At 32.3% G+C, this 24,980-nt stretch overlaps 1 pseudogene across 1 annotated transcript; it reads right to left on the reverse strand.

Annotated features, from left to right (window-relative positions):
• LOC143615465 (alcohol dehydrogenase-like 7) lies at positions 1-5,180 on the reverse strand (annotated as a pseudogene). Its single transcript, XR_013150481.1, has 8 exons — positions 4,950-5,180; positions 4,724-4,860; positions 4,579-4,625; positions 1,505-1,829; positions 1,224-1,306; positions 440-515; positions 297-361; positions 1-204 (listed from the first exon to the last, which is right to left on the reverse strand). The product of XR_013150481.1 is annotated as an alcohol dehydrogenase-like 7 (transcript).
• Between the last annotated feature and the right edge of the window lie 19,800 nt (positions 5,181-24,980).

Raw genomic sequence — 24,980 nt, forward strand, 5'->3', positions numbered from 1 at the left:
TCACCCAATGAACTCATGTGAAAAACGAAAAACCTTTTTCTCCAAATCAACATTGCCACCCCTAAGAAAAATGGAATGAGCAACATAGACATAAATATTAAATTCTGCCTTTCTACAAGAAGCATAAGCTTCATGCACCACTGACTTCATACCAACACACTCACAGCAATAGTCTGCTCCACCTCCGGTCATCTCGATTATTACCTGCTCCGAAATAACATCATGAGTTAGTCATTTATCATTGATCAAGCAATATCTTATCGCGTCAAATAATGATTTAATTACGGTTAAGTTACCTGGCTCACTGATTTGTCCCCATAGTTACTAGGGTTCACAAAATCGGTAACTCCAAATTTCTTCCCTATTAATAAAGTAAAAGATCAATGTAAAACTAACTCCACATATGACCTTTATAAATGGAACATGACAATTTTGTTACCTATTTCGCACTTGTCCTGGTTCACATCAACACCTATGATCCTCTTAGCTCCACACAACCTCGCCCCTTCGGCTACCTGTAAAAGCAATTCATACTTGTTATCATTGGTCATTAAGCTCACATCAAGACATATTTCAAGATTAAAATTTAACTTCAGTTTATATGTTGAACCAAGTTTAAACCATTAATATCACAAAAGCTTTACTGGCTAATTCATAATAGGTTTTTTCAAAAAGCTTGCAACTCGCTCGAAATCGGCTCATTTGTAAACGAGTCAAGCAGAGCTGACTTAGTCTATAAACGAGCTGAGCACAAGCCAAAGTCGGCTCAGCTCGTGGCTCGCTTGTTAGCTTACTCGTTGGTTCGTGTAAACTAACGCCCATTTTTATACATCTAAATATAACTTAAAGCCATATGACATTTTTAATGAACAAAAATAAGAAAAATATTGAAAATTCTCGTGTGGCTCATTTAAAGTTTGAACCAAACTTTAATATATATATATATAATATAAATATAAGACATTTTTAATTCATATAAGTTATGAATTCTGTAGTTTATAAACACAGTATTATGTGTATGTTACATTTGTTATTTGTAGCTTTTATATATATATATATATATATATATATATATATATATCAATATCTTTAAATTATAAAAACTCTAAATACTTTTTAAAAATAAACGAGCCAGCGCGGCGCGATTACAACCCTACTCGTGTTTTGAGTATTGTAACATGCAATTACAAAATTATATGAAGCCTTTATGTGTAAAATCATACTGCTAGCCCAATGGCACCCAGTCCAAATATAGCAACTGTTGATCCAGCTTCAACCTTGGCTGTTTTCCAAGCAGCACCCAACCCTGAAACCATATTGACATTTTTGGTCAAATATAGTACTTTCCAAAATCAAAATTGGTTGATCATATTACCAATTTACCCCTTAAATACATATTTTTTGTACCATTATATGGTAATTATATTCCAACCAGAAGTTGTAAAAGATCATACTAATTTTGAAATAGATTCAAAACATGTTTGAATTTAAATGTCAAACTTACCGGTTGATACTCCACACTTAAGAGGCAAGCTCGGTTAGGTGGGATTGTCGGGTCGATTTTGGTTAAATGTACAATGTCAACCACTGTGTACTCACTAAAACTTGATACGGACAAGAAGTGGTACAAGGTTTCTCCATTAATGTCTTTGAACCTACTTGTTTCTTCTCGGTCCATCCAAGGAGAAAGACGGAAAGGAAACTTTGTGCATAGGTTGCTTTTCTCAGATAAGCAGTCGGTGCATTCACCGCAATCGGCTAAAAATATTGGGATCACAGTGTCTCCTTCAACAAGTTCATGCACACCTTCTCCAACACTCTCTACAACCCTTGAATGTGGAAGAATGAAATAGTTATGAGTTGGATCATATGTTTGCAGTAATGAATGAATCTTTATTATCATAAATTTTGTTATAATTTTATCTTTTTGAACAATTAACTTGTAAGTTAAATTGTACCATGGAGATGCCAATAATTAACCTCAAATCATCATAAAACAAAAGGTTAAAAAACTTAAATGTTAAGTCAACATCATACTTTACCTGTTTTTTATGGCTTGTATTTAAGGAAAGTCACACAAAATCATTATAACTATATATGTATCTAGGGGTGAGATCCGTTACAAATAAAATTAATATACTAAACATACAAATAAATGTAGTAATTACAGTTTTGAATTAAAGTAATTATGTTATAAAAAATAATATAGTGTAATAATAATTACTCTAGTTTAAAAGTTATAGTGTAATAATAATTGCTCTAGAGTTAACATAATTACTCTAGTTATTTGTACACTTCTCACGATAAAGGTCATTTTTATTTTATCCAAATAGCCATTGGTTTTAAAAAAAACAAAAATTATTACCTCATAAATTATTACATCCCGTCAAAATGCACACGTGATCAAGATAGCCATTTTTGGGGAAAAAATGGTCACTTTTGCGGCAATTATGACGTGCCAGTGTGTTATTTGTTTAGTCGACGCAATAGTGCTAAGTTTTGTAAAAAAAATGGTCCACATGTCCGTAACGTTCTGGTTTCCTAGATTTAAAAGAATTTGTAACTCTCAAACTAACAAATATAAAAAGGGGAAAGTGAATACGGGGCTGTCAACCGTCTAACCTTACACGCAAAACCTTCAAAACTACGTAGTTTTGATTTAAAATAGTTATAAATAATTTTGCAATCTTCATATCTTCTTGTTTGTGGGCAGGAATCTTTGCCTCTCGTTCCCATGGAAAGAACACACAATTTCAAGGCATGAAAATTTTCTCCACCTTACAATCTGATAATATGGCCTGTTGAAACTTAATTAACTAATTTGCATGATTCCTTTGTTCCTGGTCAGATTCGTTTTGGACTTTTAAAATGATTGAAGTGTAAGAGCATAAATGTTTTCTTATATGTCGGTATGGACATATGATTTTTAGTGCAGTAACTCTTTACCACATATATGATTGATAAAAAGGCACTATTAGGATGTTCCACAAACAAGAAGCTATGAATTATTGCCATCGAGACATTTAATTAATTGAACGCCAATTGTGCATCTGTTGCTATTGCAAATTTAGTATTGAAAAAGCAAGACGGATTAGATAGAAAAATAAAACATTAGGGTTTACGAATAAATACGATTTCTGTATTGAAATCGCAAGTGAGAACTAGGGCTCCTGAATAATTGTGCCTTGATGTGACAGGATAGGAAGGGATAAACGAAGGATAGAGTGAAGGAAAGAATTGTGTGTTCTTTCCATGGAACGAGAGGCAAAGATTCCTGCCCACAAACAAGAAGATATGAAGATTGCAAAATTATTTATAACTATTTTTGCGTGTAAGGTTAGACGGTTGACAGCACCGTATTCACTTTCCCCATATAAAAAAGTATGAATCCTTATTTCATATGTGTAGTCAGCATGGCTATTCACGTGACTTTCCTTTATATTAATGTACTACGAAAATACAACTATTGCATTTCATTCACTCATTGTAACCTTCCATCGTGTTATATCTATAATAGCAACATATTTTTATATTGTTACCGATACTAGCAAAATGATTTACAAAATAGTTGCTATGATAGGTATAACATGTTAAACTTTGAGTAGGTGAATCAAGAACACGAACACGAGATTTGTAGAACTCTCTACGACTCTTTAATTAAGAAAACGACAAGCAAGAAAAACTTAATAATTAACTAACACATTGAACCTATGGAATATATATACCCATTCCATCGTGTTATATCTATAATAGCAACATATTTTTATATTGTTACCGATACTAGCAAAATGATTTACAAAATAGTTGCTATGATAGGTATAACATGTTAAACTTTGAGCAGGTGAATCAAGAACACGAACACGGGATTTGTAGAACTCTCTACGACTCTTTAATTAAGAAAACGACAAGCGAGAAAAACTTAATAATTAACTAACACATTGAACCTATGGAATATACATACCCACGATTCATAATCCTAACCTACTTCAAATACATAATTTGAAACCAAATACATTTAGGATTAAAGATAAAACTAACTTATCTAATAAATTAACTAATTATTATTATATCAAATATTCTTCAAAATTTTAGGAGTCTTCAATATAAGTTGGTGTTGGGCACGTTTAACATAACATGTTTACCATTTCTAATAAATGATTGGAGTCAATTTAACGCAAGTTAGAAACAAGCATATTAAACAATGTCTTAAGAGGGCCCTCAACACGAGCGTCATTGTCTAATTCTTGATTACATGGAGCTCGCATGCTAGGCATGTGACGTTGTGGCCATGCCATTCTTTGGGTCCCGTTCGTGGCTACATGCAGGTAAGTGCGGAACATTTAATTTTTTTAATTTTTTTGTCTCACACTCAATATTAAATAACATAATTAAATATTAAAAAATAAGTTGCATATAGAAAGAATGAGAATGGTAGTGTTGGAGTAAAAAATATGTTTGTGTAAAAAGCTGATTTAGCATGCTGACTAGTGCTACATAACAGATAGTATAGAATATATCAAAATTAGGCGTGCACACAAACACAAATAAGTCATAAGTCAAAGGGTTAACAGCTTTTACCCCACTGCTTCATGACCAAATATTGTGGGGAAACTAGCAGGAGGATCCTTCACAAACAAAATATTTTTTTGATTAATTAACATTTAACATGAACCAAACATTTAATTTGATTCCAATTTTACTAAAAAAATATGTAACAACTTACCTTCATTTTCCAAAAGGTAAGATCACTATGACAAAGTGATGTACATATTATTTTAATTCGAACTTCACGATGTTTAGGTGGCGCGACTATCACTTCCTCGATCACCAGCGGCTCCCCTGGTTTCCGAGCAATTGCAGCTGCCCATGCCAAGGAAATCAAAATGTTTTAAACTTCAAAATTTCAAACATATTATTTTCAGTTTCAAACTATTGAATTATAAATTTACCTTTGCACCGGATAGTCTTGCCGACGGTATTGCTGGAGGTTTTTCCGGTCATAGTGATTGTTGGCACTGGTTTTGTTCTTGTCTGTTGCTCACAACAAAGTTGTGTTGTTTTGGTTTCTGTTTTAAAGTTTTAATATAGGGGTTATGAGTGACACATGGTAAGTGTTTCATATTAGGAGAATAGGTAATAAATGGGCCCATGGTCAGTAGTCACTACTTGCCGTTTGTTTAACGTTTTATGCATTTGGTTTGGTTTGGTTTCGCTGGTTTTGATCGAAATTTTAAGTTGAACCGGTAACTATGATTTTCAAAACGATAAATCAAACCGGCAGGTTTGTTGTTTAAAGGTTTGAATCAAAGCTTTTTGAAAGTTAATAGTTTGTATTAAAAATTTAAAATGATAAAGGTGGTTCATTACTTCATTGTTGTTTAAAGGTTTGAATCAAAGCTTTTTGAAAGTTAATAGTTTGTATTAAAAATTTAAAATGATAAAGGTGGTTCATTACTTCATTATTATGATGCATGCACTGATTTCAAGTTCTAACCAGAAAATGAACGGTTAAAACTGTAAATTGTCATAAGTGAGATGTGAACCGAATCATTTGAATTTCAAACTTGCTGAATTAGCCAAATTATTTTGTTTAGACGGTTCATTCGATTTTAACGGTTTATCAACACCTTAATCGTTCTGTTTGATTTTAGTTGATTTTATGTAATGTAAAAAGCTACTATATAGCTAAAGAAAAGTTGTAAAACATTACATATTGTACCATGTTTTTGTCTCTCAATAATTAACCAAGCATACGTACAAATGTATTACCGGTTTGTAAAGTATTAATATCTAATCCTAAATGCCATCAACTTTGTCTCGTTTCCATTATTTAAATAAAACTATATATAACATTTAAAGCAACCCTTAAAACACATAAGGGGTTAACTACTTAACTCACCCTATATCTAATGCAGTAACTAAACCTACAACAACCTTCAACCAATCAACTTTGATACGGTTTCATCATTTGCCCACGCTTTTATTGTATGTTTGTAGTCTAAAACCAAGTAACCCATCAAACAAATAATCCTGGAAATTTACACGTTTGTTGACAATTGGACTAAAATCTGAACCTGTCTATAAATCGAGAATCACTATCAGATAAAAATATTTATGGGTCACCCAAAAAGATTTATTAGGTTAGACAGACTCTTTACTTAATGGAATTAAATTTTGAAGAATCGGTAATGTGTTCTTCAATAGTTTGGTGTAACTGTCTCGTTGTTGTGTGTGTTCAATCAAGATACCAGGCACAAAATATAATATCGATCCATGTGATCCCAATACCAATCCCCATAAGCGCCCAAATAAATTAATTAGGAGCCCGCTTAACATAACACTAAAGCCCAATTAAATAATTACTTTAACCCAAATATAAAACCTACCATGAACCTATAGTCTCCTATGTTATTAACAAGTAACAATATTATGTATCATAATTGTATGTGTTTAGAATAGTGATCAACTTCTATTTTAATCTCATCGAGTCAAAACTAAATGTAATCAGTAGACGCTTCATATATAAATCTTGATTAAACTATTTTCTTATTATAATATTTTAAAAGTCGCATTAAAAATTGTAATTTACCTTACCCTACTGATCAGGGTATCGTAAGCTTTCAAATGACATTTTCTAAAGGTGGACAAAAGTACCAGTTCACAAAAAAGCCCACCCCTAAACCGAAACCAACTATAATCAGCTTGAAAACTCATCCATGAAGCCAGCTTGAAACCAAATTGAACATTCAGGTTATAATCAATTTGAAAACTCATCCATGAAACCGGTTAAAGCCAACCGAACTAGATAAAAACCAATTACAAACCAAATATATCTCCAACAAAACCAATCATTTTCCCTTTATAAACCGGTTTCAATCCAAATCATTTTAAACAAAAATTAATTTGACTTTTTTTTTAATTGAAACGAACTGGTTCTAGAGGTGGGCAACCCGTGTTTTTTTAGGAACCGTAACAGGGTATGTTCGGGTTTTTGACCGGATTTTCCCTATTGTTATTGGGTTTTGGCTGGTCGTGTCCAAGTTTTGACCGGGTAGAGATACAATCAGTTCCAATGGGTTCTGGTCTGTTCCAAGTACTATTTCTCTAAAGAACCGAAACCTGGTTTGGACCTGCGGAAAAGGTAGGACCGGGTCCAGTTCCGGGTTAAGTGTGCAGGGTCGGGTCCGAAGCGGACTTTTTCCCCAAACCTCTTAAGGGTTCTATTTCCAAACCGAATTCTGCCCAAAAACCAATTTGTGTTCAACCAAAACCCTAAAACCAAACCTCCACCCAAAACCACCATGACTCCGTCAACCACCACCACCACCACCGCCCAAAAAATCACTCGGATTCATGGCCAACGCCATCAAACGCAAACACAGCTTCATCCAATTCTTCGCCATGACCGGTATCTTCCTATTAAGCATGCGATCAGTAGGTCAAAAGTACCGAATTCAAGATCTAGAGGACGATACAGCTGCTTTAGAGAAAGAACAAGCTTCACTCAACGACCGACTCAATCACATCAAAAACAGTCTTCTCGCTGAAGCCGCACTCGATTCCACCGGTACTTTTGCCGCCAAGCTCCGTGTCCTGTTCGGTGATGAGTAATCGCCTAATTGGCTTGTGAGTCTACTAATTATTTAGGTTTTTATTGTTTGAATTTGTGATTGGTGTTATTAATATTATACATTTGTTAGTGCTAATAAACCTAAAATTGATTACTATGTTGAGCTAAGTATGTTGATGATAGGTTAGTGATATGATATTATGATGTTTTAGTTGCTAGTGTTTAGTGGTAGGGTTGTAAGCGGACCGACCTAAACCGACGAGACTTTGTTCGTGTTTGTCTGTTAGGCTTTTCTCGGACAAACGGACTGTTCACCCACAAAATCGGAATTACACCACATGATATAATACTTAACGTAGTAACCAAAACATGTCCGGTTCGTTTATTAAACGGATGTTACCAGACGTTCACGAACACGGCGTCTGCACATGCTAGTTCGTTAAGCTTACTGAACGAAATACGTTGTTCATGTCTGGTTTGTTTATTTAACGGAAAAGCACAAATGAACTTCCCGCGAACAGACCGGACGTCCGGTTTCCTTACCGTGAATAATGTCATAGAAGTATAGAACTGCACCTCAGGATCCTCAAAAGAGAAGCAATTTGTTAGAATATGATCATATTGGGCTGATCCGAGTTGTCCCGGGAAAGTACCTTTTCTATGCAAACGCATCGGGTGATAGCCGGGAAAATTCACCGATTGTTCACGGAAAATAGACTATTGGATCCGGGTGGACGATTCTTATCGGTGTGGCCCTTGTAAGATGATTATATAGCGGGATTTCTCTAAGATTTTGGGTGTGGTGTGCAACTAATGAAGTTAGCCTTTGTTTATACAGAAATTTTACTAATTACAATTGTTATGATAATAAACAAAACAATTGTTTTGTAGCAAAGTGATCTACTAAAATGAATTGTCAGGCTCTTCTTGCACATCTGTAGATGTCGTTGATACTGAAATGGCCAAGTAGGCTGTATAACTTCGCTTGATATAATATGTCAAAACAACTGTTATAATAACATAAACTTTAGATCTTTGTCTTCAAATTCCTAAAGCTCTCTAGTTTACAAAATCAAATAGTGTATCATAATCCTTGTAATATTCAGATCTTGTTTTAAGTTTAAGAGAAACCCGTTTGATCACTTAAAATAAGACGTCTTTGTCAATTAAATTTTCATTGAACTGTTTTTTCTTACGAATAAGACGCTTTTGAGGGAAAGTAGATCAATTAAATTTACCAACGAGTGTTGGGTAAAAACTTAGGATTCAATTCTTCAGCTTTCTCTTTCAAAGTTTGCCATCACTTAGTATAGGTGGCAAAGATAGTATAAACGTATTTTTATGACAACGACGTGGAGTATAAAACGCTCTAGAATTTATCTTTGAAAATCAATTTTTAAATCATCAATGTTTCCCCTTCATGTTGATCCATTTTCATAGCCTGGACCGCACATAATTAATATAAAGACCACAATAACCAGCAAACATACCCAGTTAAACATCCCACCAATAGCAATTCCATTAGTCGAAGGATGAGATATAAGCAAACCTTATCTCTAATCAAAAGGGTAGAGAGAGTGTTTCGAGGGGAACTTTAGCTTCAAAATTATCAAGGCCAGTAAACTTTAATTGTCTTAATTTGAAATGTCAAAGAATCATTTTCTGGTGCTATCATCAACATTTAGAAAGTCTAAAATAGATTCTTCAATAGTAACAAACTTAGATAAGAAAGTTAGGTATCTCACTATTAAAGACTTTTTAACTTTCTGGTGAGTTCAAGTTTAATTTCATTAACCTGTTTCGGATGTAACTGAGATAGTGTACATGAAATCCATCATTTGTGATATTGCACATGTTCTTTTTATAATTGGGTTAAACTCTTCCAACATCTCAATGTCTTCTAAAGAATTTCTATTAACTTTTTTTTATACAGCTTCTCATTTGATCCACGAAAAACTAAGTTATGTTTAGCAGGATATTTCACAAGTGCAGTAATTCTTAAATGATTTGTTTTCAATGATCTCTTTCTTGCTCGTACGCCACTTTATCAGTTGCTTCATTACTTTTCTATCTTTGACACTCTTTAATCCAAGTTGTCATACTCTTTGAGATATGCTAAGCCAACTTCATGTTTTCTTAGTCTACTGCTAACATGTTGCCAATCCAATCCCTTCACTCTCAGAATCATGTTAGGATTACGTTCATTCTAAGTTATTTTGCTAACCATAAACTAACATTTTGTAGATAAAATGAGAAGTTGCATTAAGAAAGTAATGGAATTTTTTCTAGTGCCATTTAGATGTTGGAAGAATTTGATCCGATTATGAAAGAACTTGTGCGACGCATCAAATGATGAACTTCATGTACATTTTCTTCAACAAAATATCCAAAACGAGTTTATACTTCTATTAGGTTATAAGAATAAACTATAAATCATAAAGAAGTTAAATCAAGCAAATTGTTTCGTCATACTTGATTGCACTCCCGATACAAGTTATCAAGAACATATGTCTTTAATAACGAGTTATGTAACTTTCTCCTCTAATTTTCTTACTATTGAGTATTGAGGAATCTTTGTTTAGGTATCTTGAGTGATGATGTTATCACCACCAAATGACTTTGATGCCAACACATGAGGGAACTTAGAGTTTCTTGGTTGTGATATTGATGATATGTGCGGTCAAAGCTATGATAATAAATCAAAATGTAAGGAAAGCATTAAAGAGTTTAAAAGGGGCTTTGAGATATAAATTCTATAGTGTCTCATACTCAATGGTTGTCATAATCTTGATCTCGCATTATGTAACATAAATAACACTTACAGTAAACTTGGTTTATTTAGTCACACAACACGTCCACAGTTGCTTTGTCAATGATACCAAGAGGTGACAAATTTTGAAAGAATATGTTTTAAGAGTCGACTTCAAAGTTATTATTTGTCTCTCATTGGGAAAGTCGTGTTATGGCTATCATATTTCAACTTTCAGATTTAAGATAAGCTTTACTTTAAGTTGAGGATGAAGCTAAATTCATTAGAAATTTTTAAACCAGGTTATTTTTAAGCTTGTATTGCGAAATTTGGTTGATTACGTACTTTAGAGAACTTTAGTTACCATTGGCACATGAACGAATGATTTCCAATTAATTACTTTTCACGACAATTAATTCCATTTCACAACAATTTAAAGGCCATTATGCTATGTGTAGTGGGGTGGCTACAAAATGGGACGATTTGGCTCAGTTAGCAAAGAGTGAGGGTTTTTTTTGGAGGGCGGTGTTCCACCTTTTTGTCGCCCCCCGTACACATACCCTTAATAATGACTAAAATGAGATGCTTTTTTAACATTACTCTTATTACTTGATGTGCCAATATATATTTGATTAATGGCATCCCTTTTTTACGAATAAACCTGGAAGTTATGAGATGCTTATTTTCTAAGGTCTTTTGTATTTGACAATTTAGTTCTAAACAAGTCCGGCTACAAAATTTTCGTGTGAGCGATAAGTTGGTTGTTGAGGAATTTATTGAATAAGTTGAGACAATCTTCTCATGCAAATGCCATTCATTTGATTTTTGGTTTATTGTCTAAAAGAGAACATCATTTTTCAAATTATATACCGATAGTAATTCTAAAAGCATTAATGCCTTCCATTTGTTTTTGGTTGCAAAGTTCGCTACAGACTTGTTCTTAATTCAGTCGGTTCCAGTTAGGTTCGTATTATACAAGCCGTAAACCTGACGGTTAATCAAATAAACAACACTAGAACAAAACCCAAAAGACAAATCCGTCAACGTTCAACCGTAAATTCAGTCGGTATCGATTAGGTTCGTAACATGTGTAATATTTATATTTTCCGCATCATAAACCAAAAAAACAAACTTATATAATAAAAGAAAAACATGTAATATCACTATTAAGACATCCAAACCAAAGAACATATATAAACAAAATCAAAACGATTATATTGAAAAAAACAGTTGAATTTATCCAAATAGATGAACAAACTTGAAGACATAATCCATTAACATAGACAATAGAAATTGATAATACAAGAACAATTACTTTTGTTCCGTTAACGAAGGATTGCGTTAACGCCTAACGAGCACATGCTTAAAGGGATCGGGAGGAGTTGGATCATATGGCTTGACATATGCTCCGATACCACTCACGCGGCCATTTTCAACGCTTGGTGCGGTTTTGAGCTTAAACCGAACCGAAACCCAAAGTTTCAGTGTTTTGTTTCTTCAAAACATTCTGCATTTAAAATTTTATTAAAAGATAGCTACATTTAAAATGATTTAGTCTTATCTAAATTGACAAAACATAAGTGATTAACGTTAAAAATAAAACAAATATAATATAAGTTTATAAAATATAAACCATTCAACAAAAAATTAATTATACGCATCAGATTTTTTGGCTTGGTTCGGTTTTTCACAAAACACAAAACCGAACCAAAACTGATATTTCGGGTTTTACTAAAAATCAAAACCGAACCGCCGATTTGTAATTCAGATTGGTCTTCTTTTTCCTTACTTTTTTTTTTCAGTTTCGAGTCGGTTTTTTGAGTTTCGTTACACACTACCAAAAATCATAGAAAAGGAGGTTCTGCTTACCATGTTAAAGTTTGAACCATTGGGTTTTCCATGGGTTTCCGACCGAAAGACTTTGGAGCCTGATCGATAAGTAAACTGGATTGAATTTATGCTATCTTTTTGATGTGAAATTAAAATATCAACGAGATCATAACTGCTCTTCTCGTCCCAGATATCGCCTTCCATTTGGCATGGTGGCCACAATTTCAACATGTTGTCCATTTGATAACAAGAGTAAGGTTCTTCAAGTTTGATCAGGAAGCCAAAATCCCAATCAAACTACATATATAAACACACACACGTAAACAGATGTATTTAAATTTGTGATAACTTTTACTAACAAACACAACTTAATGCGTGCATATCTAGTAAATGAATAAATAATATAAGTTACAACATACCCGCAAAATATTAACACCTTTTTAAACGCTAAACAAATTTGAATATATATATATATATATATTTAATTGAGAAGTATGTATTTGAAACAAATAAATAAAATACAAGCTAATCTAAAAACTAGCAAGTATTTGTAATTCGTATGATTAACCGTGAACTTGTTTAACAGGAAGAAATAAGAATAATTATGACTTCAAATTGTATTATTATTATTATTATTATTATTATTTATTATTATTATCTTGAACGGCTAAATGTCACACGCTATAGTATATGGATTGAAACATTAACCTCCTACCTTACATGTTTGATCTTACCACCCCACCCGAGTGGTAATTTCATGACTTAATATTGTGTTAGTTAAGCTATTTGTAAATAAATAATTAAATTATTTTAACTAACATATTAAAAAAAAGTTTAAATATTAAGTTAACATTTAAATTTAAATTATTTAAATAAAATTTAAAAGACCAAAAGAAATTAAGTGTAAGCTAAATAACATAATTGTTGAATTAAATCCGAGATAGCTATCAATACTCATTTTAGTAGCCTCGACTACCTATCACGTCTCCTACGAGTCTGGAGTCTAAACTACACACCACCCCATCCTGACCAAGAGTCCGTTGCTACCAGACTTCAATAAACAAGCCAAACTAGTAAGAAGCCATGACAAACAACACAACATTTATTTATTTCATTTTGCTTAGTTATTTTTAAATAAATTAATGAGTCATATATATATATATGTTGTGTCCCCGGACCTAATTTCATGCATGCTGATCAATTGGATATTTCCATTAGTTTTAAATAATTTGGAGTGGTCAAAGCACATGGTCCATGTTTCCTATTTGAAATCCTAACTTTCAGCAATTGTATAGCTAGAATTTCGTAGCCCCTAAGGGGTGTTTGGTAGAGGGAATTAAGGGGTGAGAAATGGAATTGGAAAGAATTCTCTTGTTTGTTTATGAAAGAAAGAGGTGAGAAATGAAAATAAACCATTTCCATTTCTCTAATTTTGTTTCTCTAAAAAAAGCGGAGAATTGGATTTCTAGGGTTTCATTTCTCAGCCTAACTCTCTCACGCCTCTCCCTGCTGTTTGATCTACAGCAGCAAACTCACGCCTCTCCCTGCTGTTCGATCGACTTGCAGCCTCTAATCACCCACAAATCATCTCCAATCCAAGAACCGAGTTCGTATTCGCGATCCTTGCTTCGATTCCAACGATCCTAGGTATGAAACTTTCATTTTTTCGACTTTCTTATGCTCGACCAGACCTAAACCTCGATCCAAACTTAGCTGCTGATGTCGATTGTTATCGTGGGATGTTTGTATGTTGTTGGTAATTGATTTAGATATGTTAGATTTCAATGGTTTATGTTTAATTCGACTCTTGATGAAATCTTTGATGTCTAGGTTGGGAATTGAACATTATATGGTATGAAATTGATGAGTTTGAATCATGAATTTTATGTTAGAATGATATTTAGATGCTAGGTTGAATGTTGGAACCGATAAATTGAATGTTTACATGAGTTGCTTGAATGCTGTTGCTGATGAAATCTGTAATGCTGTTTTGTTCAAACAATATTTTGATCATAACAGATGCAAATTGATCGTTTCTTGAGTCTAACATTAAGTTCAAAGAATCTAGTTTCAAACCCCACTGGATTCGTAATTTTTAGAGAAGTTTTGATTACCCAAACGTGAAAAATAAAACCGAAGGTCAAATCTGTTTTTGACTGACAGATTTTAGGTCCACTTCTAAAGAGCATAACTCTCTTGTTTTTGAAGTTTTAGACTTCATTCCTCTTTCTAATGAACATTTTAAGTGTCTAGAATATTTCCCAATTGGCCTTGTATGCAAATCCTGAGTAGTCAATTTTTGAGAAATTTTGACATTTACAAACTCTGAACAGTAAGTTTTAGATACCTTTGATAATTAGCATTTTAGTTGAAAACCTTATGCATACTTTAAAAATTTGAGAAAAATATATAAACACCTAGAGATGTTGAAGTTTCTGTGAAAATATTTTCATAATTTATTTCAATTGTTTTGTTGCTAAATAAATCTATATTTACAAACTCAAATCTGACCAAAAAACTCAGATTTCTACATATCAACAAATCATCACTTTTTACACCATTTTTATCTAGAAATTGAATTGTAACTCACATGGAAACCTTAGGGATTTTGTATAACATTGACTTGTAACTCACATGGAAACTTGGATGTTCAATTTCATCCAAAATAACATATATATTGATGTAAACATTGGCAATTAAACAACATTCAGCAAGTCAGTGAATAAAGTAGCCTGTAATCATTTTTCTTGCTTTCATGATCACTTTGTTGCTAATATTTGGATTATATTTTGGAGTTATTTGCTTTTCTTGAATTTTCTTATATTTTTATGTGTAGATGGCAAGATCACCTTCCAGACAAAGAATAGTTGCCATAGGTGCATTTTATGTCATTTATGTTACGATTCGTTGGTGGATGTTGTGTGCTTATCATTTGCGTCGGTCGATTGAGTCAATGACTTTACGTACAAAATATTTAATGAGTTACCATAATAGGCGTGAAAACATGGTGAGGATGGTTTATGAAAGTGATGTTACGAGTGTTGTTAACATAAGAATGAATATACATGCATTTACAACACTTTGTGATATGCTAGAAACTAGAGGGGGACTAAAGAATAGTAAAAACATGCTAGTCGATGAGCAAGTTGCTATGTTTTTACATACCCTTGCTCATAATGCAAAGAATAGGATACTAGTCAACAGATTTCATCGGTCCGGGGAAACTGTAAGTCGGTATTTCAAGTTAGTCTTAAATGCTATATGTCGATTACACAAAGAACTCTACAAGTCACCCGTGCCAGTGCCAGATAATGAAACTGATGAAAGATGGAAATGGTTTAAGGTTAGTCAAATACATTTTTTATTAAAGATATTTTTTGCTAACATAAATTAGTAAGTAATGTTTTCTTTTAACTCAGGGTTGCTTAGGAGCATTAGATGGAACATACATTAAAGTTAAAGTCCCTGCTATTGATAGAAAACCTTATAGGACAAGAAAATGGCAGATTTGTACTAACGTACTCGGAGTATGTACGAGAGACCTTTATTTACGTATGTCTTAGCGGGATGGGAGGGTTCTGCAGCTGATAGTAGAGTTTTGCGTGATGCAATCAGTAGACCCAATGGTCTTAAAATAACTCCGGGTATGTGATAGACAATTTTCAAAGAACATACATTGATTTAAGTATGATAATTAACATAGAGTTTATGGTTAATTGTAGGAACATATTACCTTTGTGATGCCGGTTATACAAATGGTGAAGGATTTTTAACTCCATATCGAGGTCAACGTTATCATCTTAACGATTGGTCTCGTCCTCCTACGAATGCTAAGGAGTTCTTTAATATGAGACATTCATCGGCCATGAATGTTATAGAAAGATGTTTCGGAATGATTAAAGATAGATGGGCTATTTTGCGTGATAACTCATATCATCCCATAGAGTCCATGCCACGTATCATCATTGCTTGTTGTTTATTGCACAATTTCATACGAACAACAATGAGTGAAGACCCTCTTGATAAGAAATCCCAGTAAATCACACACAATCTGCAAATGACCATAACAATGTTATTTCTATGATCGAGCCCTCACAAGAATGGACCGATCGTAGAGACCTTCTTGCTGATGAAATGTTTAATAGTTGGACTGCGATGCGTGCGCAGCGTGCCAACAATGTTTCTTAATTATGTTTGACAATTATGTATTTTTTATTTGTAGAACCAAGGATGTTTCTTATTAATGTTTATTTATGCACTTTATTTGTTTCTTATTAATGTTTCTTGTTATATTTGTATTTGTAGTTACATGAATTATGATTTTTAATTGTATAATTATGCATTTGTACGTAGACATGGCAGATTCAAATATAGTGAGAGGAGTTACTCGGAGCAAGCATACCTGGACAAATGATGAAGATGCAAAGCTAATTGATGCATTAATGGAGATACATGCATCCGGAAAGTATGCTGGTGCTGACAATGGATTCAAACAAGGTTATTTAAATGGTGTTCAACAATTGCTAGATGTAAGTCTTCCTAACTCTGGCCTCAAAGCAGAACCACATATAAAGTCTAGGATGAAGACATGGAAGACACACTTTAGCATTGTATATGATATGGTGCATACAAGTGGGTTTGGTTGGGATGAACAAAAATGTTGTATTATTGCCGATGATAGTGTTTGGAATGAATACGTGAAGGTATATTCTAAAAAATATATTTTTTAGATTTTAAAATTTTAGTCTAATTTATTTGTAATTGTCTTGTAGTCTCACAAAGGTGCTGTGAATTTTCGTGACAAGTCATTTCCTTTCTATGACAAATTGTGTACCATATTCGGTAAGGATAGAGCTACTGGTAGTAAAGCAGTTGACCTTGGAGAAGAAGATGTTGTTCAAGAGACGCAAAAAAACTCACCTGTTGATATTGAAGACTTTGATTTTGTTGATGAATCCGTTCCAAATGTTGATAGATCTGAAGGACAAACAGGAAGTGTAACAAGCAAGCGCAAAAGAGGTAGAAGCACGGATGCAGATGAGATATATCGAGAGTCTTGCAAAGATATCAAGGAAGTTTTGCTTCGATTTGGGGAGATGGTGGGTGAACAACTTAGCAAAGAAGGTATGGAGGCTCGTGAAATCTATGAAAAGGTTAGTGATGAGTTGAAAGCTTTACCAGGTATCACTACGAAAAAACGGTTCAAAGCAGCTCATTTGATTGGTAAAGATGTGGATCTAGGACGTTCTTTTCTTGCGTTGACAATAGAAGAGAAAATTGAGATGGTCGAGTTGTATACCGATGGTTCAATGGGATAGTTGTGTATGGTTGAAGTATGTTTTGTATGTGAATTGGTTTTAACTATGGTTGATGTTTTTTGCTTAAAAACTATGTTTTGTATGTGAATTGGTTTGATCAATGCATATTTTGGTTGGAATTTATGTATCTTTTTATATGTTTTTTATTTTTTAATAAATATTTGTTATGAAAAAAATACTTGTGCTAATGATAAAGTTGATATAATTCTCTGTTTATTTCCTATGTACCAAACAAGAGAAATGATTCTCAGCTATATTTCTCTACTGAAATCTCTGTACTACTAAACAGAACAGTCAATTCTCATTCTCCAGACCAATTCCCTTTCTCTGCAATTCCATTTCTCTATTCCATTTCTCTACAATTCCATTCTCTGTACCAAACACCCCCTAAGTGTTGGTAATGTTGTTGACTTGACTAATGATGCTCAGATGCTGATTACAATATTGTTACAAGACATGCAACTCATTGTTCTAACTTTGGTTATAAAGGATATCAGAATCGCTTTGACTTGGGTCGGTTTTTTTCTTCCTAAATGAACGTAAACCGAAAATTCCAATTATGAGATTTTGAGAACATATAGATTTTGGTTATACCGGGTAGTACATGACCCGACTAACTGGCCTTACCGGTTATTTGACCGTTGACCACTAACCGGGTTTGAAAATAACTAGTTTTCAACTAACCGGTTTGCGCGCCACTAATCATGTGGCCCAAATTAAGTTTTTGTTCAATGTTGAATCTACACTTGAAATTTTGGGCTTCAATTCATGTACCTAGGCTTAGTAAACTAATATTTGATAACGAACATTCAAACAAAATGATTTAATTGAAACAAAACATCATATATAAAAAACGTTGACAAATTCAAGATTATCTTCAAGTGAATCTCATGCAGTTTTCATATTTAATCAACATTTTCATTGGTAGTCTTTGCATGTTTTGTTTGTACCGCTTAACAAACCTAACAGATACGATTTTTAAATAAAAAAGTTTATTATAGCGAAAAACAGAAACGTCATTATCATCTATAATATCTAAATTTCAACCATATCTTCGGTTCTAATTCATAAATTAAGGTGAGACTCTTTTAAATTAGTTCGTTTAGATTAAGTGAATTATGTGCACAAATCAATGTGTTGACAATGGCATAAATCCGTTATGCAAGTGTTCATTATGTGGATTGTTGCTTAAATCCGTCTGTCGATATGATGAATCATGACTTTTGAAGGAAGCTAGTGGTGTTTAAACTAGGGCTTGATATATATTTGAACACTAGATGACTAATGATGCTTTATTATTTAAACTAGAGCTAGACGTAACTAGCCAAATTTTGTGAGCCAGAGAATAGTCTTGGTGGACCATTTGCTTTTGCATCTCGCAAGGTTATAATTGAGGATATAAACTAACTTTTACACCGTGTTTCCGAGTTTCGTTTAACTGGGGAAAGAGAAGGAAAAGGAGGGATGGAAAAAATATGTTGTGTTCTCGAGTTTCATTTAAGAAAGGAAAAAGAAGGAAAATTTAAAAGAGGTGTTCCCGAGTGTCATTTAAAGAAAGAAAATGAAGGGAGAGAAGAGAAAATGATAAGTAAAATAAAAGAATTTGTATCTTTCCAAATTAGAAAGATTAGAAAGAAAAATAAGTTGAAGCAAAAGAGGCCCCATTGCCTTTCTTTTCTTTTAGTGATAGTTTTTATTATATAAATGAATTGTATCTTCGATGAAGAGCCATACAATAAAAATAAGTGATCTACTTTTTAAAATAGGCATCCATAAACACTCTAATTCACACTCTCTAAACCTACATATTAGTCTATCATAAGATTAGAATCTTTAACCAATTATACAATAACACTTTTTCCGTGCACCTTGACGCCAACACTGATAAGCTAGATACAAGTAATTATTTGATGCATTGTTAATGTATGAGTAACTTGTTATGTTAAATGTGTTGTCGTTTCTTTTGTAATTTGTACCGTAGGTAATGAAAAAAATGATGTGTTAAGACTGGTGTTTCTATCACTAAGCTTATAGTCTTATGCGTATTTCATCAATTACTTATAGAACTCGTTTTATGGACATAGTACTTTTTGAACAAACTTATGCTTGTTACATTAATGTGATGAACTATATTTATTTTTGTAATTCACTACTTTTGAAATGATCATGATGCTACCGTCTTATAGATTTCCCTATATAAATTATAAAACCACCCGACATATGATTTCAAGGCTAGACCCTACCAAATATGTTATTTTTTTTTATCTAGACAAATGTAAAATTTCTGACACATGTTATCAAGAGGAAGATTACGTACTTTTTATGAGATTTGGTTTTTAAAGTTTATCCATGTGGAAATTTACTACAGATGTTGGTAACTTATTTTTCATCTACAAACTCTTAAATATTGTGTACTGTTTGGAGAAATACCAAGTGATATTTTGTCACATTTTAACATATTTTTTTTTTGACTTTTTAGTAATGAATCAAAATTAGCACATGAATATATAAGTTAACACTCACCATCTATCAAACATGAAGTACCTTAAACTAAATATATTTATGAAAACCCGCTCAAACAGAGTTTTGTTTGATATTGGTGTTGTTTGTCACTAGATACATTTTTTATTTTCATTGTTTAGATCTAAAGGGTAAAGGAGTTAAATTCGTAAATTTTATTTTAATGTTTAGACAATTAGACCCAATGGGCTAACCTTACTTAGACGCGGTTCAAATGTTGAGAGCATTCACAATGTCAAACCTATACAAACCGACACATTATATTCCATTTTTTCCCTCAAAATCTATCACTTTCTTTTACAACATCAAACTTTCACAAACCCTATTAAAAATTATTAATTATAGTATATACACGTGTGTGTGAGAGAGAGGGGGGTGGTCCCCGCTTCCCCGTCTGTCTTCTCATTTGCATGCACAAACCCCCACCGGTCGAACTTCCTCCACAATGCATCTGTCCTCCCCTTGGCCACCTTCGGGGCTTCGACAGACGCACCCACAAATCTCAATGTTGTCCGGTCTAAAAGATGCATTTACTGATTTATAACAATAAACATTAAATAACTTTAAATTATCAAAGGTTTTTTAGTGGAAAACCTTTCAATCAATATCAACATTATTAATCTAATTAAAGTATTACCTTAAACCCACAAACCTGATATAAACATTGATTTCATCCACGCATTTCATCAAAAACATTTACACACTCACACTTACATAAATCTTGTTTCGTTTGTTGTTTATAAGAAAGGTATTAGTTCTTTAATTTGTTTTGAGTGCGTTTATTACGGATAAAAGAAAATATGTAATTAAATACCCTTAGTGTTGAAAATTTCTGGATGGATGAGGAAGTCTACACCGAATTGAAAAACATAGTTGTATGCTTTTGTTGGACATATCCGAACATTTTTGGTTCATACAAGTATTAAATGTTAGTTACATGCTATGATATTAATTTCTAACTAATTTTGAGACATGAATGGTTTTTTTTATTGCATCAATCATCCTCATTTAGATATTCATAAATATAAAAGCAGGAATGATAGTTTTAAACGGGTTGCAAATATTAATATCATCCAAAACACGATACAAAATAATCAAATTTAAAAAAGTCATATATAACTATTTAATAAACATGTCACTTTCATGCTAGCATGTTAATCTGTCAAAATGTTCAACTAGATAAGTCAATACATCAACCCATTTAACATATGCATTGCAACTTGCCTTTATGAAAATCAGATGGGTGACTCGTCACATTTGGTTAAACAGTTGAACTCATCAGCTCGTTCAATCCATTTATTACAACTTGACATCCCATTTATGAAAATCAAACAAATTGATTTGCCATTTTTTTTATTAAACGATGTTTACATTTTACAACATGTTTGATTCATGTAGATAAATATGTTAAACAAGTCATGTTTGTGCTACACGATTTAAGTATGTTCAGGCTCAGGTTGATATTATTAACACAGATAAATATAAGATTTGTGTTCTTGTTCAACGATTAAACCCACTATCCCCAAACCAAGCAACACATTAACTCGATACTTTTAAAACCCCTATTTAGGACCGTAATAAAGAATGTAAATTCATAAATTGATATAAATCCAAGTTTCAATGAAAATGAGTATCATAGTAAGATAATTAACAAATAGATATAAATCCAAGTTAATGTAAAAAACGAGTATCATTATTTAATTTTTAAATTAATAATAATTCTTTTTATACCAATGCGTATATTTGCAACAAGTTAAAAAGAAAAAAAAAAAGAAATTTATTTTTCAACAAGCACATTCAAGTGAAATAGTTTTGATTTAATGTATGTTATATTATTTGTTAAATCACTCTGTTTAAATCAAATTTATTAAAAATTAGGTGATTTGTTAAACTATGTAAATATTATCTTTGTTCCACCAACCCAACTAAATATCTCTTAAATGGTTATAACGTACCAAAATGAATCAAAGCGTTTGTTTCGAAATAAGTGTAAATATATAGTTCTGTATGAAACAGATAACTTGTCAAAATAAGTTTAAATGTTTAAAATAAAAACAAAGGGTGTGTTTGAGATTCCTTATTTTTCTCTCCTTATGACTTATATAGGATAAATAAGTTATTTTTATGTTTATATAGTGTTTGAAAATCAATAAGGTCTTTTTACTTTCTCCTTATTCATAAGGCTAAAAAATGGGTTTTGAATAAGTTGGGATATGGTAACTTATCTCCTTATATGTTTAGAATACCCATTCCACTCAAACACTTTTTAAAAACAACTTATTCACTTATATAAAAGTGTCATTTTTGGTCATTTTCCATCAATAAGCTAAATAAACACTTTTTAAAAAGAATTTTATTAATCCAAACACTTTTTTGGAAACTCTTTATTATAAATTCATTAGTCCTTTTCTACTTATCACAATAAGTCCTTTTCAACTTAAATAAGGAATCCTAAACACACTTAAAATAGTGGCAGATATATATATATATATGGTGTTTTTGCAACTTATAGATAATCCAAAACTAAAACTGCCGATATTAAACATTGTGATGCGTTTAAGAAAACTCGGGCTCCTTTGGGTACTTAGACATATAAATCGGTAGTGCTCGCAAATGAAATAGTCAAACCTAACAAGAGTCTGTACAAAAATCATATAAGACATTGACCCAAACATGACACAAGTTTTCACGGAAAGTAATTAACACGTTTCATTTAACTAACCCGAAAAATTTATTTTAGAGAAAATTACAATTTTTGTCCTTTTGAATTAACTAAATTATGGAATTGGTCATTTTCGAAAATAACTTTCATTCTTTATCCTTTATTTGCATATTTTGCTCGGTTTTAGTCATTTACACTAACGAATGTTAAGTTTTTTTAGTTAAGTCGCTCTTTCCGTATTTAGTTCTCTGGTTTAACAAATTTAAGAAAAATAAAATAAAATTATGTTAGCATTTTAAGCTATAAAATTTGATGTTTGTTTCTCTTTTATCGTTTTAATCTTTGGTTTAAAATATCTGATTATTGTTATAAAGAAACACATTTGAGAAAATAAGTATAAAATTAAAACGATTTAAACGGATCAAAGAACGAACTTATGGTTAACCTAACCTAAATACAACCCGTTTAGCTAAACATAGTTACACATTTTATCCGAACTAACTCAAATCCCTTTAGAATGAAACAAATCTGTTTCCCTTTAAGAGTCTTGATGAACCCCATGTGGACAATTGATTCACTTTTGTAAGTTCAGGTGGTTGGGTATTTACAATTTAACAGTGATGGTGGTTGGCAAAGAAGGTGGTGGTAGTGACTTGTGGGTGACAATGTTGGGTTGTGAGAAGGTACTTGAAGATGATGGTGTCGGTGGTAAGGTAAATCACACTTGGCAGTCAATACAAAAAAATTTAATAAAATCACACCAATAACCAATAATTCAAAGGAATAAAGTTATAAACTAATTATTTTATAAAAAAATACCAAAGTTAATCGTATAACAGGCTCAAAAATTAAAAAGTAAGAGACTATATAAATATAAATGATGAATAAATTAAAAGGCAGCCTTCTTTAAAATTCAATTTTTATAAACAGGTCTTTAGAGTTTGTCACATAATTTTAAACATTTATCTTTTACCTATACAACTTTAATTACAAACTTTGTTTCAACATTAATACACGGTAGCTTATGAGCATATAATACATTTAGGGTATGTTTGATAGAAAGCTTTAGATGTTTTTAGGAGCGTCTGCCTTCGAGCTTTTAAGAAATAACTCATACTTAATATAAAAACCTTGTTTGGTTGAAATAACTTGAAGCTTTTAAGTTAAAAGAAAATGTTCGAAGCTAGAAACTCTTGCTAGTAGCGTTTAAAAAAAACACAAGCTTTTAATATATAAAATTTATTAAAAAATCTTCCAAGATATATATATTTAGTATTATGTTTTTTTAGCTGTGTCCATTTTGACCATTTTATACATTTGATTAAAAACTCCAGTCATTATATCAAGCACCTAAATTTATTTAAAAAAACTACAGCTAATAGCGCTACCATCTTCCAGCCACCAGTAGTTTTGCCAAACATACCCTTAAACCCGTTCTTATGTGATGTGACGCTTTTTCACGTACAATAGTAGCAGCTATGCAGTTAATGCGGTAAAAGCATATGGCGGTCAAGGGACGCTATTTGAGATATAGGTTATTCCGGTGGGATGAGAATGTCGTAATTTTTATATCGTGCAATAGATATATTAACAGTAATATCAAAAGAAAAAAATCACAAAAATATCAATAACTAAAACATGACTCAATCATAAGCGATGAAATCTTCCTCTAAGTCCACATCAACCAAGGAATCGTTGGTAGACGAAAAAGCGAGAACGTGATTTTTCTAGGCCTTGGATAAAAAAATAGGTTATAAAAAAAAATAGATCAAATTTGAAGTTTGGACTGTTATGACATATATATTTTTTTTAATTTAGTTCAAATATACCAGCCATGAAAATCGATGTTATAACCGCTATCTAGAAATAAAAATCGGTCTAATAGCAGCCAATAACGCCGTTAATAGCAAAGTTCCGCTAACAGCTATCTCACTTCTATGTAGATAGAGTAGTAGAGTATAGTAGCTCTAATAATCTCAACTATACACATTTTTAGAAATAAATACAAACACGGTCTGATTTAAGGAAAAAAAACAGAACATGTGAAACTGATTATGACTTTAATATTCCGTTCCTAAACATAAATCTAACAAGTACATTGTCCCACTTCCACCGTCACCATTGAAGAAGAATAAAACAAAACCAAAAACAACACCAAAACCTAATAATAATAATAATAATAATAATAATAATAATAATAATAATAATAATAATCCAGCATGATGGGCCACCCGTCCAACACCATGTTGACGTTACCATACACACATAACTGTAAAGAACAAAACACAACAACACTTTAACACTTTATCACACTCCGATCACACCACCAAT

The sequence above is a fragment of the Bidens hawaiensis genome, unplaced genomic scaffold (genome assembly GCF_021521415.1).
Source record: "Bidens hawaiensis isolate Kalapana, Puna unplaced genomic scaffold, B.hawaiensis_p1.1 tig00043054_1, whole genome shotgun sequence".
Lineage (NCBI taxonomy): Eukaryota > Viridiplantae > Streptophyta > Magnoliopsida > Asterales > Asteraceae > Bidens > Bidens hawaiensis.